Below are 14,167 nucleotides of genomic sequence, written 5' to 3' on the forward strand. Positions count from 1 at the left end.
CAATAGCCTACTCCTTACAGTATTTTTTGGGCTTTACCTTGTAGAAAATGAAGATATTGGTTGACTATTGTTATTTGTACAATATTACGATTATAGAAATATCCTCACATATCAGTCTGTTCTCAAGCTACAGGAATTGTAGGGACACGCACGTAGAGCATGCATACCTCATTATATTGGAAGGCGTTTTGGAGGACGCGCACGTAAGCATGAGTTCCATTGCAGCGGCTTGATAGTTAGCTAAAGCTGGCTGGCTAATCTTACTAAAGTAATTTAGTTTCAAGCATAATCAGAGTAACTGATAATAAAGCCAATCATATAGCCTTCAGGCAAACTACAAGTATTGCAAAGGTTGCCAAGTGAAATACTGCTCGCTAACTATTAGCCAGCTAACGTTAGCTGATGCTGTTAGCCGGCTAGCGGCAACTAATGTGACTCCTACGTCTGCATATGCACCGAAAGAAAACACTCAAAAGGCGGCGAGAAATGCAGGTTGACCGTCACGTATAACGCTAACAATATGTCAACACTGTCTGTCTGTCTCTAGTAAATACACAACTCGCGACTGTATGCATGCCTGGTACTTCCTCGTTGGCTGGCGCGTGGAATTAGTTTGGATGGTGACGTAGGAAAGTGGATGTCACGTGACAACACAAGGGATGAAGAAGTGGCGATATCTAGTTCTATTTAGATGCAGCTAACAGCTTAGATACATATATGAATAGATGTTTTACCAATAATGTATGTTTTGTAGTATCTTTCCTTTGAAGTTTTTGAACAATTGATGGTTCTTACATAGTCTATTAGCACCTGCAATTAATCTAAAAACAAAACTCAATTATCCTATACAAAGTCTAGTGGCATTTGGTCTCTGAATATAGGTCATAGATTTTGGTATATGGATGTAAATCAGAATGCAGAGTATTTGACATTCTGAACATTGTTATGACATAACAGTCAGTTACCCTTTTACAGAAAACATTGGCCTACAATGTGGAAGAAACTACCTGCCATCCAGGGCACCCGATGTCAAAGATGCTGGAGGAAACAGGTACCACCACCCGAGCCACTGCCTGTTCACACCGCTATCATCCAGAAGGCGAGGTCAGTACAGATGCATCAAAACTGGGAATGAGAGTCTGAAAACAGCTTCTATCTCTAGGCCATCAGACTGTTAACACCAGTCTCAACGTCAACAGCGAAGAGGCGACTCCAGGATGCTTGCCTTTTAGGCAGAGTTCCTCTGTCCAGTGTCTGTGTTCTTTTGCCCATCTTAATATTTTATTTTTATTGGCCAGTCTGAGATATGGCTTTTTCTTTGCAATTCTGCCTAGAAGGCCAGCATCCCGGAGTCACCTCTTCACTGTTGACATTGAGACCGGTGTTTTGTGGGTACTATTTAATGAAGCTGCCGGTTGAGAACTTGTGAGGCGTCTGTTTCTCAAACTAGACATTCTAATGTACTTGTCCTCTTGCTCAGTTGTGCACCGGGGCTTCCCACTCCTCTTTCTATTCTTGTTAGAGACAGTTTGCACTGTTCTGTGAAGGGAGTAGTACACAGCATTGTATCGAGATTTTCAGTTTCTTGGCAATTTCTCACATGGAATAGCCTTCATTTCTTAGAACAAGTATAGACTGATGAGTTTCAGAAGAAAGTTCTTTGTTTCTGGCCATATTGAGCCTGTAATCGAACCCACAAATGCTGATGCTCCAGATACTCAACTAGTCTAAAGAAGGCCAGTTTTATTGATTCTTTAATCAGGATAACAGTTTTCAGCTGTGCTAACATAATTGCAAAAGGGTTTTCTAATGATCAAATAGCCTTTTAATATGATAAACTTGGATTAGCTAACACAACGTGCCATTGGAACAACTGAGTGGTGGTTGCTGATAATGGGCCTCTGTACGCCTATGTAGATATTCTATTAAAAATCAGCTGTTTCCAGCTACAATTGTCATTTACAACATTATCAATGTCTACTCTGTATTTCTGATACATTTGATGTTATTTTAATGGACAAAAAAATTGCTTTTCTTTCAAAAACAAAGACATTTCTAAGTGACCCCAAACTTTTGAACGGTAGTGTACAGTATTTTATTATCTTGTAATGTATCTTAGTCTATGCCGCTCTGACATTGTTCGTCCATATATTTATATATTCTTAATTCCATTTCTTTACTTAGATTTGTGTGTATTGGGTATATGTTGTAAAATTGGTACTTTTCACTTGTTAGATATTACTGCACTGTCGGAGCTAGAAACACAAGCATTTCACAACACCCGCAATAACATCTGCTAAACATGTGTATGCGACCTATAAAGTTTGATTTGATTTGAAGGAGAGCTGGCCCCATGCAATGGAAGAATGACAGTAGACCTACAAGTACCAGATTTCAACCAACAAGATCGATAGATGTGTCAGTATTTATTTAATTGTGCTGACTAATGCTTTGCAAGGAGAAATATACTTTAACTAGACCAAGAAGGTCATGCCCTGGCCTTAAATTTAGGTGAAATGTCAAAATTCAGTAAAAAATAAATATACTGTTGTAATGTAGTGCATTACCATTCATATTTATTCATGGTGATGGTATTGCACATTATATATGTGTAATGATTAGAAAAACACTTATTTTGATAACATAAAAGACTGTTAATGATAAACTGCATCTCCATGAACAGAGGACAAACTTCCCACCCATTCCTGACATTGTAGTTTTTGTATATCAATGTAGGAAAGGTCTGATTAATAGACGTATGTACATGCTATGATGTAAACACAAACTGCCCAGCACTCTGACCCTCACTTTGCAGCACAAATGCCATTCAGAGCCCTTCCTCTGTACACACACACACACACACACACACACCAACACCTTTTCCCCCTCAGAAGATTGAAAATATTTGGCATCGGTTCCCGATGTTCTACAGCAGCACCATCGAGAGCATCCTGATCGGTTGCGTCACCGCCTGGTATGGCAACTGCTCGGCATCTAACTGTAAGGCGCTACAGAGGGTAGTGTGTACGGCCCAGTGCATCACTGGGGCCAAGCTTCCTGACATCCAGAACCTATAAATTAGGCGATGTCAGAGGAAGGCCCAAAAAATTGTCAAAGACTCCAGTCACCCAAGTCATAGACTGTTCTCTCTGCTACCGCACGGCAAGCGGTACCGGAGCACCAAGTCTACGACCAAAAGGCTCCTTAACAGCTTCTACCCCTAAGACTGCTGAACAGCTTCTACCCAACTACACTGCTGCTAGTTGCTGTTTATTATCTATGCATAATCACTTTACAAATTAACTCGACTAACCTGTACCCCCACACATTGACTCGGTACTGGTGTCCCATTTGGATCCCATGTCTAGGTTGAAGGAACGAACAAAGGATCTGCTTCGGGAAAGACATATTCCTGGTCGTAATGTTGGTAAGTTGTCATTGCTTTTATATCCAATAGTTCTTCCCGGCTGTATGTAATAACACTTGAGATTTCCTGGGATAACAATGTAAGAAATAATACATAAAAAACAAATAACTGCATAGTTTCCTAAGGACCTGAAACGAAGCGACCATCTCTGTCGGTACATCTTGATGTATTAATTATCTTCTGAAGTCACATAATTAGTTAAATAAAGTCTACCTGTGTGCAATCTAAGTGTCACATGATGTCACATGATCCCAGTAAAAGGCAAGGGGCACCATGAAGACCAACGATCACTCCAAACAGGTCAGGGACAAAGTTGTAGAGAAGTACAGATCAGGGTTGGTTTAGAAAAAATATCTGAAACTTTGAACATCCCACAGAGCACCATTAAATCCATTATTAAAAAATGGATAGAATATGGCACCACAACAAACCTGCCAAGAGAGGGCCACCCAACAAAACTCACAGACCAGGAAAGGAGGGCATTAATCAGAGAGGCAACAAAGAGGCCAAAGATAACCCTGAAGGAGCTGCAAAGCTCTAAAGCTCTACAGCTCTACAGGACAGTGTCTGTCCATAGGACCACTTTAAGCCATACACTCCACAGAGCTGGGCTTTACGGAAGTGTGGCCAGAAAAAAAGCCACTGCTTAAAATAATAAATAAGCAAACAAGTTTGGTGTTCGCCAAAGGCATGTGGGAGATTCCCCAGACATATGGAAGAAGGTACTCTGATCAGATGAGACTAAAATTACGTTTTTTGGCCATCAAGGAAAACGCTATGTCTGGCGCAAACCCAACACCTCCCATCACCCTGAGAACATCATCCCCACAGTGAAGCACGGTGGTGTCATCATCATGCAGAGGGGATGTTTTTCATCGGCAGGGACTTGGAAACTGGTCAGTATTGAAGGAATGTTGGATGGAGCTAAATACAGTGAAATTCTTGAGGGAAACCTGTTTCAGTCTTCCATAGATTTGAGACTGGGACGGATGTTTACCTTCCAGTAGGACAATGACCCTGAGCATACTGATAAAGCAACACTCGAGTGGTTTAAGGGGAAATATTTAAATGTCTTGGAATGGCCTAGTCAAAGCCCAGACCTCAATCCAATTGAGAATATGTGGTATGATTTAAAGATTGCTGTACACCAGCGGAACCCATCCAACTTGATGGAGCTGGAGCAGTTTTGCCTTGCCCAGGGCTAGATGTGCCAAGCTTTTAGAGACATACCCCAACAGACTTGCAGCTGTAATTGCTGCAGAATGTGGCTCTACAAAGTATTGAGTTTGGGGGGGTGAATAGGTATGCATGCTCAAAGCGTTCAATCGGGTTGAGGTCAGGGCTCTGTGCAGATCAGTCAAGTTTTTCCACACTAATCTCAACATACCATTTCTGAATGGACCTCGCTTTGTGCACAGAGACATTGTCATGCTGAAACAGGAAAGGGCCTTCCCCAAACTTTTGCCACAAAATTGGAAGCACAGAATTCTCTATAATGTCATTGTATGCTGTAGCATTAAGATTTCCCTTCAATGGAACTAAAGGGCCCGAACCATGAAAAACAGCCCCTGACCATTATTCCTCCTCCACCAGACTTTACAGTTGGCACTATGCATTGGGGCAGGTATTTCCTGGCATCCGCCAAAAGAAGATTTGTCCGTCGGACTGCCAGATGGTGAAGCATGATTCATCACTCCATAGAATATGTTTAAGAGTCCAATAACAGCAAGCTTCACGCCACACCAGCTGACACTTGGCATTGCGCATGGTGATCTTAGGCTTGTGTGCGGCTGCTCGGCCATGGAAACCCATTTCATGATGCTCCGATGAACAGTTCTTGTGCTGATGTTGCTTCCAGAGGCAGTTTGGAACTCGGTAGTGAGTGTTGCAACCGAAGATGATGGAGTGCTGCATCAGATGGCCTGGTCTCCACAATCACCTGACCTCAACCCAATTTGAGATGGTTTGGGATGAGTTGGAACGTAGAGTGAAGGAAAAGCTGCCAACAAGTGCTCAGCATATATGGGAACTCCTTCTAGACTGTTGGAAAACCATTCCTCATTAAACTGGTTGAAATAATGCCAAGAGTGTTCAAAGCTGTCATTCAAGGAAAAGGGTGGCTACTTTGAAAAATATAAAATATATTTTGATTTGTTGAACACTTTTTCGGCTACTACATGATTCCACCTGTGTTATTTCATAGTTTTGTCGTCTTCACTATTATTCAACAATGTAGAAAATAGTAAAAATAAAGAAAAACCTTTGAATGAGTAGGTGTTCCAAACTTTTGTCTCGTACTGTATTATTTTCAGTTAAAATCAACTCTAGTTTCTGTGTTTCATTCTGACCCATATGACAACACATTTGAAGTGGTGCTTTGGGTTCCACTATTGATTAAAAGGCCTCTTACGTTACATTATTACAATTATTGTGATTGTAGACGATTTGGCCATGGTTTGATCGTACTCAAGTGATGGGGTTCAGTTTGACCAAAATGTATCTGTTTACACTGAGTATACAATACATATCCACACTGCAAACCTAACAGTTGAAAGGCTAGTATTATTTAAAATAAACATATCAGAAATAGCATATTAACGAAAACGTTTTGATTCCCCTAATAGTGTGTGTCTCCGTGCGCGCACATACATGCATGTGAACGGTATCCCTTCATCTTCACCCCCAGCCTCTGCAGCTAGGCCTTTCTTTCTGCATTTTTAACATTTCCTTTCTGTCTTCTTCTTTTGATACAGACACTGAACACGTTTCGTTTGCTTATAGAGCTCTGGCACAATAGAATCCAACTTCCAAAAGTCAGTCCTCTCATTATCCCAACGGGAACGTCTAGTAACGGAGCTCTTACCACAAATATCTCCCTCCCTTTGATTTCAATTGTACAAAAGCAGTGGGAACAAGACACTCAAAGAAACTCAGAAACACTGATGATTGGATAAGAATATCTTTTTGCAGAAAATTAAACCAAAATCAAATCAAAACATAAGAAATGATAAAAACCAGCAGTGAAATCATTATGGGCACAGTCCTGGCCATGGTTGGTACAGGATGTAACTTGGTAATGATCAATAATGCAGATACGCTCTGTCATTAGGTCGTGACTGTAGTGGTGGCTTCAATACCCCTATGGCCAAAGACAATAATTAAATGTCATTATATTTGACTGCGGGGCCTTTTTGAAGGAATTAACACGCTGTTAGACGGACTGGTTACCATAATAGTGTGAATTTCTGGAACCAGAGAGGACAAGGGGGAGAGAAAGCAAGAGATGAGGGAAAGGGAGATGAAGAGCGAGGGGGGGACTCAAACTCCATCTCATTAGTCTAATGAATCAGAAAACTGATGACCAAGCACTTCCCCCACTGCCAGGGGACATAAGGCCTGTGTAAATAGGTGCCATCTTCCATCACATATCCGCATGGCTCTCTGAACATTGTGTGTGTGTGTGTGTGTGTGTGCATGTGTGCGTGTGTGTGCGTGCGTCTGTGGTGTGTGTGCTCATGGGTAGTGTGTGTGTGTGTATATACTGTATGTATATGTTCTGCCTTCTGCAGCATTCAAGTTGTCTCATGTCAGCCATAAGGAATGTTGCTCATTGTAACATATAGGAGCAGCACCTCAGAATGTAACCTGGTTGACTCGCCCACCAGCTGGACAGCATGGCTGAAGAGCTCTAGACGATGTGGCCTATAACAAGGACATGTTGTTAACTGTCTTTTATTCAGTGGACTTTTCCCTAAGGGAACATTACCTTACCTTTGCCTGCTGTGGTTGGATGTGCAATGCAAAAGGTGTACAGTTCGAAAATCTCCCCTAAGAGGGTGTTCACAAACATTTGAAGGCGTATTCATTGTATGTTTTCGAGTGTTTCAGAGAGAAGAAGATATAAAGAGAAAATGAGTGAGAGCAAGAGAGAGAAAAAAAGACAGACAACAATTATTATATAGAGAGCAAGACAGAAACACAGAGAGGGGTTGAAGAAAGGTTGAGGAGAGGCCCTTCGCTCGCTGTAGGACTTTGTGCTCCATTTCACCTGTCATTGCTTGGGGTGGACTAGGAATCTCCCTAATGGCCATAGCACAGGGCCCAGGGCTAGACTGAGGGAAGGGGAAGGGAGGGAGTGGAAAGGGGTGGACATCTCACATCCTCACCCCTAAACTGAGTCTGAAGAGAGAGAGAGAGAGATACACGCATTCAGCAAGTAAGCATACTCTCACTAGGAGTATACCGTCAAATACCTCACAGCATCCTAACCAGCAGTTCAGACAGTATTTAAAACATTGTGAATCACACCAGTGCATGTTGTCATGAGGCCATTTGAAGAATGTAGGATGTTTTAAAATCCATGAGATTAGAAGTTTGATGTTGATGTTGCTCTCAGCACATTCCGAAACGACCCTCCATTGATTTCAATACTATGACCCCTAAATGACACCAAATGGTTATGATTGTGAAGTTTCACATTTGTTATATCCAGACTTCATTGTCAGAACAATATGGTGACAAAAAGGTAGCGCCTACAAAAGGCTTAGAAAAGGTAGATAATACTGTATTATCAACTACCTGTAAGTACTATGAGACGCTACAGCTTTTTATCCATACTGTATGCAGGCTAATATGTAGGTTTTACCATATGTAGGTAAAAATCAAAATATTTTATTCTTAAAAACACATGGAATCAGGTACTAGGAAAAGAGCCTACGGCTCGTCAGGACTTAGCGTGATACTCAGCCATTTCCTCACTTTCATGCCATTTGACTGACCTTTCCTTTCTGTTGTCATTACACGTAACGTCAGAATGCTCCCAATCAATGTCTGTCACCTTCTGGGGGATCACAAGACATTAAGTCCCCCCTGTCCTCCTCTGGCATGGCCTGTCACACCACATTTGGGCCACTATGCCTTCTGCGGGGTGATACAGGCACAGCCCCCCTCATTACCTTCCCCCACCCCTCACCACCGCCCAACAGGTTAGCATTTTTCATCATGAATCTTGTTCTGGAGGCAGCTCTGCAGAATGATCACAAGCTCTGATTTTGATGTTAAACCTAACCTTAACCATACTTATAACCTTATATTGAGACCAAAAAGCAATATAGCCAATTTTGACTTTGTAGCTGGTCGTCCAGCTGAAATCATTCAGTTCTTCCCCAAGGACAAGACTCCCAATACAAATAAACGCCAGCCGGTTGTACAGTGCCTTTTGAAGGTTTTCAGACCCCTTGACTTTTTCCACATTTTCTTATGTTACAGCCTTATTCTAAAATGGATTAAATAAATACAAATCCTCAGCAATCTACACACAATACCCCATAATGACAAAGCGAAAGAACAGATCATCCCTGAGATGTTTCTACAACTTGATTGGAGTCTACCTGTGGTAAATTCAATTGATTGGACATGATTTGGAAAGGCACACAACTCTATATAGAAGGTCCCACAGTCCACAGTACATGTCACAGGAAAAATCAAGCCATGAGGTCGAAGGAATTGTCCGTAGAGCTCTGAGACAGGATTGTGTCGAGGCACAGATCTGGGGAAGGTTACCAAAAGATATCTGCAGTATTGATGGTCCCCAAGAACACAGTAGCCTCCGTCATTCTTAAATGGAAGAAGTTTGGAACCAACAAGACTCTTCTTTTAAGCTGGCCTAAACAATATTTTCAATTTTTTTTTTTTAATACATTAGCAAACATTTCTAAAAACCTATTTTTGCTATGTCATTATGGGGTATTGTGTGTAGATTGATGAAAATGTTAGTCTATTTTAGAATAAGCCTGTAACGTAACAAAATTCAAGGGGTCTGAATACTTTCCGTCTTTGTCTGTCTGTGTGACTGGCTGTCTGTCTTTCTGTGTGGCGGGCGGACTTGTCTGTCTATCTGACGGATGGAGGGACAGAGGGGTGGGTGGCGTGCGAGCGGAATGGCTGGGTGACTGACTGACATAGCAGACATAAAGGAAGATATGAAATCCATACTTGCATTCTGCATTTGGCAGGTGTTGAGTAGAAATGTAGAGGCACAGTTGTGTAAACACTTGTTTTCCTAAAACCTCTGTGCTAAAGTCATCTTAAGTGCAACATAAAATCCACAAGAATAAACTTGCAGACCAGTTGATCTCACGTTGTTACTGTGTTTGATTCCAGGCAATGACAACCTATTAGAAGCAAATCAGAATGTATTTGTCACATGCGGCGAATACAACAGGTGTAGGTAGACCTTACAGTGAAGTGCTTACTTACAAGCCCTAACCAACAGTGCAATTTTTAAGGAATAAATAGGTGTTAAGTAAACAATAGATAAGTAAATAAATAAATATTGTTTTAAACAGTAAAATCACAGTGAAAATATAGGCTATGTACAGTGGGGCAAAAAAGTAATTAGTCAGTCACCAATTGTGCAAGTTCTCCCACTTAAAAAGATGAGAGATGCCTGTAATTTTCATCTTAGGTACACTTCAACTATGACAGACAAAATGAGAAAAAGAAATTCAGAAAATCACATTGTAGGATTTTTAATGAATTTATTTGCAAATTATGGTGGAATATAAGTATTTGGTCAATAACAAAAGTTTATCTTAATACTTTGTTATATACCCTTTGTTGGCAATGACAGAGGTCAAATGTTTTCTGTAAGTCTTCACAAGGTTTTCATACACTGTTGCTGGTATTTCGGCCCATTCTTCCATGCAGATCTCCTCTAGAGCAGTGATGTTTTGGGGCTGTTGCTGGACAACACGGACTTTCAACTCCCTCCAAAGATTTTCTATGGGGTCGAGATCTGGAGACTGGCTAGGCCACTCCAGGACCTTGAAATGCTTCTTACGAAGCCACTCCTTCGTTGCCCTGGCGGTGTGTTTGGGATCATTGTCATGCTGAAAGACCCAGCCACGTTTCATCTTCAATGCCTTTGCTGATGGAAGGAGCTTTTCACTCAAAATCTCACGATACATGGCCCCATTCATTCTTTCCTTTACACGGATCAGTCATCCTGGTCCCTTTGCAGGAAAACAGCCCCAAAGCATGATGTTTCCTCCCCATGCTTCACAGTAGGTATGGTGTTCTTTGGATGCAACTCAGCATTCTTTGTCCTCCAAACAAGACGGGTTGAGTTTTTACCAAAAAGTTATATTTTGGTTTCATCTGACCATATGACATTCTCCCAATCTTCTTCTGGATCATCCAAATGCTCTCTAGCAAACTTCAGACGGGCCTGGACATGTACTGGCTTAAGCAGGGGGATACGTCTGGCACTGCAGGATTTGAGTTCCTGGCGGCGTAGTGTGTTACTGATGGTAGGCTTTGTTACTTTGGTCCCAGCTCTCTGCAGGTCATTCACTAGGTCCCCCCGTGTGGTTCTGGGATTTTTGCTCACCGTTCTTGTGATCATTTTGATCCCATGGGGTGAGATCTTGCGTGGAGCCCCAGATCGAGGGAGATTATCAGTGGTCTTGTATGTCTTCCATTTCCTAATAATTGCTCCCATAGTTGATTTCTTCAAACCAAGCTGCTTACCTATTGCAGATTCAGTCTTCCCAGCCTGGTGCAGGTCTACAATTTTGTTTCTGGTGTCCTTTGACAGCTCTTTGGTCTTGGCCATAGTGGAGTTTGGAGTGTGACTGTTTGAGGTTGTGAACAGGTGTCTTTTATACTGATAACAAGTTCAAACAGGTGCCGTTAATACAGGAAACAAGTGGAGGACAGAGGAGTCTCTTAAAAAAGAAGTTACAGGTCTGTGAGAGCTAGAAATCTTGCTTGTTTGTAGGTGACCAAATACTTATTTTCCACCATAATTTGCAAATAAATTCATTAAAAATCTATGTTAACCAAGGGTTTTGCAAATGTAACCTCAGTAGGGTAGAGAGAGGAAAAAGGGGGGAAGAGGTATTTATGGCTGTCATAAACCTACCCCCCAGGCCAACGTCATGACAGGGGTTACAGGTTGTTAGAGGTAGCCTCAGGACCACAAAGTACCTTCCATCCAGACTATGTAAACAATTTGCTTTTTTAAAAACTTAAAAACATTTTCTCTAACCTCTAACTCATGTTATTCAGTCATTATGCAGTGCCCTGCTGAAAATCACCCTAAAGTGGTTATGGAGCACAACAAGATTGTGGAACAGAAACCAGCAAGGGACACTGAAAGGTATAAAATCAAGACTACAACAGTAATGACACAACAACCTCATTGTTCTCTATGCAGATTCTCAGCACAATACAAAGACATGTCTACAAAAAGCCCCTGCATAGGGCTACTATTGAAAATAATGATCTGTCAAAGTCAATGGGTTGAGGGAGGTTTACAGACAGTACTTTGAGATGAGGAGGGTGGTTTTGGTAGTGCAGGGTAATGCTTAGACCAGCATTTCCCAAACTCGATCCTGGGGTCCCCAGTAGTACTAGACAGCTGATTTAAATAATGAACTCTTCATCAAACTTTGATTATTTGAACCAGCTGTGTAGTGCTAGGGCACCTCTTAGGGTCCCCAGGACCAAGTTTGGGAAGCGCTTGCTTAGACAGTAAATGTATTGTTGTGTATGAGAGCGATTGAGGTGCCATTTCTCATCAATCTCCGTTACACAACAATTCCTGTAAGAACTGCCCGCCTAAGACTTTTCACAACTTCTTCAGCCGCCCAGCCCATTCAATTTGTTGACTGATATTTCCTCTCAGCTCCCAATGGCCCCTCATTGTCCCTAAACAATACACTAGCTGGTCCCGTTCGGTTGACAGCTTTACTAACAAAGGTGTGTTGCCCTACAGTGGTTCCTCCTTTAAAAGTTGCGAGCTTGCACCGCGGGACTGAGAGGTACCCAGCGGCACGGCTTCATTGCTCCAGACCACCACAAGGAGGAGTTAGAGCACTCATTATGCATTTGGGTCCCAAGGTTTTTTATTGACTGGTTCCAATGATGAATTTGACACAAGCCACCTGGTGACTTTCTTCAGCAAAGATGTCTGACAAAACATTACGGTGGAAGCAGATGTAAGTAGTTATAACGTCACAACGAGTCAAGTAAAAACTGGACAATTGAGAGGAATATGTTAGTTAATGTAGAGACAAATTATTGTGCTTTTTTTTTTTGTCATAAAGTTAATTTATGAAAATTCTATTTAGCCAGTTCTGACTAGCTGACATGAGCCAGCTAGCTAGTGTTAGGAGAACGAATTTGTAATTTGTGTTGTTTGTTTTAGGAACTCCTGAGAACCAGCAAACCAGGCTGTCATCTTGTGAAACAGTGGATGAAACAGTGGATGTAAAGAATCAAGCTTTTTTTTTTTTACTGCAAATTGAATGTACTATTGTGTAAGCTTGCCTTGCAATGCAAGTAACAAAGCTAACTATTGACTTGCTTATTGTGTAGTGGAGGATGAAAATAAATGTATACCTATAGATGTGTAGCTAGCTACAGTATGTAGCCAATCTGTGTATGGACCCTTAAACGCTAGATTCTGAACTAACATTCATACCAATCTATGAACCTCAGCTATCATAGTTGTTGTATCAACTTCAAGTCTGAATGGCATTAGTGAAGCCTATGAATAGAGTAGAATATAATAACTTTATTGTGCCAAGGATGCAAGTCCTATATACATGTACTGTAGTTATTATCACTCATGAGATTCCCACATTGTAACCTGTACATTGAATGTAATCACTGATCATGTACTCTTCCTTGGCAAATAACGGTGCGGTTCAGGTATGAATCTCTGAGACATTCTTTTCAGTCATATCAAACTTCATTACTTGAATGATGCTGTGTCCACATGTATGTATTATAATTATACACTTCAACAGTGTTTACCACTCCTGCTCCTGGGACATCAATGATTACACATTGTAACTATGCAATAGACTAGAAACATGATTGATTTGTAATTCATATATACAGAAAATAAACAAATCATATCTAACTTCCTTCATCTGCATTAATCTGAGGACACATGATAGTATTTCAATGAGATAGTTAATTTCAACCAGTGGAGAATGCGAAACGCTTTATTGAAAGAAGTTCATTATCCAGGTGTTATAAATACATAATGCATTATAATTATGATAATTGTAATATTATATTATAAATACAAGTTCAATCTGTACTTCAATGCACATATGGTGTGCAATATAAAACGAAGGAAGAAAGACGAGGTGTAGAAGACAGAAAGGGAAAGAGGTAAGAACAGCAGCAGACACCATATGATTAATGAATTACCGTGCTACCCTACCCTATTCTCTCAGTTCATCACAATTGCAGTGTCTCCTAACCAGTCTTGGGACCCCAGTTGGCCCGAAGGTTATCTTAAGAGAGGGTGAGGTGGCAATGACGGGGCTGGCTTCCTCACATCAAAACATACCTGCAGACAAGTGACAGATGGATAGAGAGAGAAGGTGAGCATGATTAAGCCTTGTTTTTTTTATTCTAACACGGTCAGTCATCAGGAGGTGAAATGTAAAACTGACCTTGGATCATTAACTACGTCTCTCTCTGTATTTCAATGTAAAGCATCTCTTTAATAATACTTCCTGTTGACCCGACCAAGTGACATCACACCTATGATCATGCTGTGCCCTCTGTGTCAGCCAGTTCAGATACGGGAGGGGTTCACCACAACAGCTGATATAACCTAGAGGATTTAGGGAGAAGGGGGAGAGGGAGGAAGTGAAGAAGAGAGACTGTTATTGTGTGTGTGTGGTCTCACCTGGTGTCCACACTAAGAGGCTACAG

The 14,167-nt window shown here is 41.3% G+C and overlaps 1 protein-coding gene and 1 long non-coding RNA gene across 7 annotated transcripts in view; one reads left to right on the forward strand and one right to left on the reverse strand.

Annotated features, from left to right (window-relative positions):
- The window catches only part of tmtc4 (transmembrane O-mannosyltransferase targeting cadherins 4), a 41,430-nt gene extending 40,776 nt beyond the window's left edge, over nt 1-654 (reverse strand). For 4 of the 6 annotated variants that reach the window (XR_016490463.1, XR_016490464.1, XM_090215170.1 and 1 more), the window contains exon 1: nt 168-654. The gene's annotated coding sequence lies outside the window, so the exon portion shown is untranslated. Of the gene's footprint in view, nt 1-37 lie in introns of all 6 variants that reach the window. The other 2 variants (XM_090215171.1, XM_090215172.1) reach the window with 2 other exon arrangements.
- Nucleotides 655-973: 319 nt separating this feature from the next.
- LOC149972765 (uncharacterized) lies at nt 974-4,307 on the forward strand. Its single transcript, XR_016490465.1, has 3 exons — nt 974-1,104; nt 3,369-3,427; nt 4,196-4,307. It is a non-coding gene; the product is annotated as an uncharacterized LOC149972765 (long non-coding RNA).
- The last annotated feature ends 9,860 nt before the right edge of the window (nt 4,308-14,167 follow it).

This window comes from Oncorhynchus mykiss, chromosome 22, assembly GCF_057628025.1.
Source record: "Oncorhynchus mykiss isolate SJ-2025 chromosome 22, ASM5762802v1, whole genome shotgun sequence".
Lineage (NCBI taxonomy): Eukaryota > Metazoa > Chordata > Actinopteri > Salmoniformes > Salmonidae > Oncorhynchus > Oncorhynchus mykiss.